This window comes from Rhagoletis pomonella, unplaced genomic scaffold (assembly GCF_013731165.1).
Source record: "Rhagoletis pomonella isolate Grant_MI unplaced genomic scaffold, Rhpom_1.0 Rhpom_scaffold_00005, whole genome shotgun sequence".
Classification (NCBI taxonomy): domain Eukaryota; kingdom Metazoa; phylum Arthropoda; class Insecta; order Diptera; family Tephritidae; genus Rhagoletis; species Rhagoletis pomonella.
This window is the reverse complement of record NW_023458559.1, coordinates 21721571-21725262: the sequence shown is the minus strand read 5'-3', so window position 1 is coordinate 21725262 and position 3692 is coordinate 21721571. Positions and strand designations below refer to the sequence as shown.

The 3692-nt window shown below is 35.1% G+C and overlaps 1 protein-coding gene across 1 annotated transcript in view; it reads right to left on the bottom strand.

The window, feature by feature from the left end:
• Nucleotides 1-3692, bottom strand: part of LOC118738768 (ribonuclease P protein subunit p30-like) — a 22482-nt gene that overhangs the window by 18434 nt on the left and 356 nt on the right. The gene's annotated exons all lie outside the window — the stretch shown is intronic.

Sequence of the window (3692 nt, the reverse complement as noted above, 5' to 3'; positions counted from 1 at the left end):
TGTCTGGTTAACACTAATCTCCGGTTAAACATAGTTATCGACGTTACCGACGCCCTGTTGTATGCATGGAGTCGAAGACGTTGATAAAGATGTTTAACCGCAGATCAGTGTTAACCAGACATTGAGTAACCGGCCCTTAATATTCTATTCAATTGGGAGCAGGATTTTCAACATCGACTTTTCGATATCGATATTGTTCAGACCGATATATCGGCATATCGAATTTACATGCAATGAATTAAATCGATTCGTGATATCGATAACTTCTTAAATATCGAACATTCCTACTTGGATGTGTGTACATACATACATATAGGCGCATATTCATAGTCATATTTAGGGCCGGTTGTTCAATGTCTGATTAGCACAAATCGGAAGTAGAAGCTCCGGTGAAGCACAATTACTGCTTTATCGATCACATGTTACATGCATGATGTCGAAATCGTCGATAGTGTAGTGGTAGTGATAACCAGACATTGAACAACCGGCCCTTAGTTCAAAACTAAGTCGAAACTATCCTAAGTTACAACTAAAGGTATTCATAGTCGCCTTAGTTTCGACTTTTCTGGCTAAGTACCAACTTAAAATTAAGTTTCGGCTGAAGCTGCAATTAAGTCGTAACTAGGAAGAAGTATTTTATTAAAGCAAGGAAAAAAAGACGAAATAATTTAAAATTAAGTTGGCAGAGCGTGATTTGATCCATTTGAATCGGAAGATCAAATTAAATGCGTATTACCATTCGAATAAGGCTACATCACAATTTTATAATTGGAATGATTTACATATATAAATCAGGATGTTCAGATTGCTTAAAAAAATGCGCAATTTCTGAAAAAATCGCCAAAAATCGCCAATTTTTTTAAATAAAATTCATGAAATAGATTTAACAAATCTTTTATTTTAAAAATGAGCTCTTGTTATAATATAGTTTTTAAAACCAAACACGAATATAACACCTTCAGAGGGTAATAATAAATAACAAAAATCACTTATATAATAGTGATGTACAAACAATTTCTTTAAAAACACGCAAACTTTTAAAAAATATTTTTTTCAACACATTTTGCAATAGGACTGCGCAATTATTAAATTTATTATAACTCACATTAATTGATTAATCGCACAATCCCCTTTTAAGAGCTCGGCACTAAAAATAAAATAAAAACCTATAGTAAGGGTAGATCAGCTATTTCTACAATTTCATTAAAATCACCTATAGCGTCTGAATGATTTACATTTCTGTTGTTGTCATATATTGAGCTATTCAACCTTGATAGCATACTGTTTGATATTGGAAACGTTTTGTAGCAGAAACTAGTAGCCTTCATATAACACTTTATTCGAACTATTGAATTAAGGCTTTCCAACCTCATGCTATTTCGAATCTTAGCTTTTGTTGAATTAATTACGGAAAAAACGCGTTCAACAAAGCATGTGGGTGCGGCAAGGATAATATTTAATATGAATTTACTTATATTTCCAAACATTTTATTGCGACACGACACTACACAGCGCGGCAAAACAATCTTTGCTTGTATTCTTATGGAGCATACCGCACTAGGCTGCAGCGGAGCTAGGCGACGCGACGCTGCGCGGCAAAGTTGACCAACTAGGCAAAAATGTCGCGCCGCGTGGTGTCGCGCAGTTCCGGTGCCGCATGGTGCGGTATACCTAGCAGAGCGACATAACATTTCGTACTATATTTTTAACTTGAATTAATTAGATTTCCAATTGTGAGTGAATATTCACATGCATTTCCTTCAAGAAGAAAATTGTATGTAAAGAAGCATTCGCCAAGGAAAATTAAAATAAAAGGCATTAACATTACATCAGCGCCACAGGCATCCATCTTGTTTGAAGGTTTTGACACAAATAAATGAAAAAATTTGCAGCGAAGTGTCGCGCCGCTGCAGTTTCAGTGCAATATACCAAAAAGTGTCGCGCCGTGTCGCGTAGTGCCGCTGCAGTGTCGCGTCGCTTAGTGCGGTCTTACCTTTAAGCAATTATCTAAAATTCTTCAGAGTCGGATCTGAGAAAATTATTCCATGGGAAATTTAAAAGATTTAAATATTCAGTTTCCACTGCTTTTCTTTCCTTCAAAGTCAAATAGTGAATTGGCAGGTCTCTGAAAATCGCCCTCTTGTGATTCACACACTTTTCTGGTGACAAAATCAAAGCTTTTTTAAAAGTATTTAATTGACTAGGTAAACGTTTCAAAAGTTCTTCGATTATAGGGTGATTAAACATTTTTGACAGTCTTTTAATATGCTTCTTAAGTCAAGTTTATCACGCAGTTCATTAGCCTCTTCTGTAAAATTATCGTGGAAAACTAAGCTTTGTATATTTTCATAATTGGAAAAAATTTATTTGAAGGGAAAAAATAGCCAAAAATCGCCAATGGCGATTCCCTAAATGTTTACGCGCAAATATCAAAAAAAATCGCCAAATTGGCGCGAAATCGCCAAATCTGGACACTCTGATATAAATGTTGAAATAAAACGTCAATTTCAAGCTTGTTCTTTTAGAGCAAATTAGTGCATAACATTTAGATATGTGTTTGTATGTTTCACAGCATGATTTTGATAAATATCTACTTCATATCATTGCGGCAGTTCTGTCTATTCAACACAATTAACATGAAACTTATACCTTATTCTTTTGCATAAACATGCACTGAAAGTAAAAATTACATAAACGGATGATCAAACTTGACATTATTTAGTAAAAATGTCTTTTTTCCAAAATATCGTAAAGAAAAATCTATACATTTTCACACTTCATATCGCAAAACTAAGTTAAAACTACTTAGTAGAAGTCTGAAAGGCGACTATGATTAGGTAAGCGGGCTGCCTCCGCATGTGGAGGCACACTTGGACTCGACTAAGCTGTCCGTTGTGATGCCAAAGGCGACTATGAATAGAAGTGAATTTTAATTTACGTTTAACTGCCATACCTAAACAAAAGCTTCAGCGTTGTTTGGCTGTCAAAAAAAAAAAACTTCTCATGCCCATACAATTTGTATGAAGTATACCGAAACAACGCGGCGTCAACGCTGAGAGGTTAGAAAATCCGATTTTGACAGGGCGTTAGGTATTGAAGTTGGCTGCAGAAAACGGCGAAACTGTCATTTTCGTGTTACACACAAACAAACCTATGCTTATTGTTGTTGTTATTTCTGCATTTGACGTGGCGTTGACGCTTTTGTTTAGGTATGGCCCTCCGGTGCTAACGCTAAGTGCCAGAAACCGCTACGCCCAACGCTTTTGTTTAGCTATGGCAGTAGGATGTAATATTTATACTTATATATGTTCAATATTTACATTTACATATGTACATATTTATATATTATACACATTTGGGGGACTCACAACGGTAACGTAAGTGTCGTATTGTTGTATTTCGTAAACTTTAAAAGCTTAAATAAATGTTTAGAGAAATTAAAACCACAACCAACTATTTTTGCGAAAATTCATATCAAGGAATGAAACCGAAACCCAAACCGAAACCGCAACCGTGTAAAACCGTTTCGTTTTTCAAAACCGAAACCGAAACCGTAACCGTTATCTTGACCTGAAAAGGAACGATACCGAAACCATTTCAATCACAGGTTTCAATCGGTTTCCAGAAATTTACAAAAATAATAAATCAAAATTTCTTTGAAATAAATGATTTATTTAACCAAAATCTTTGTT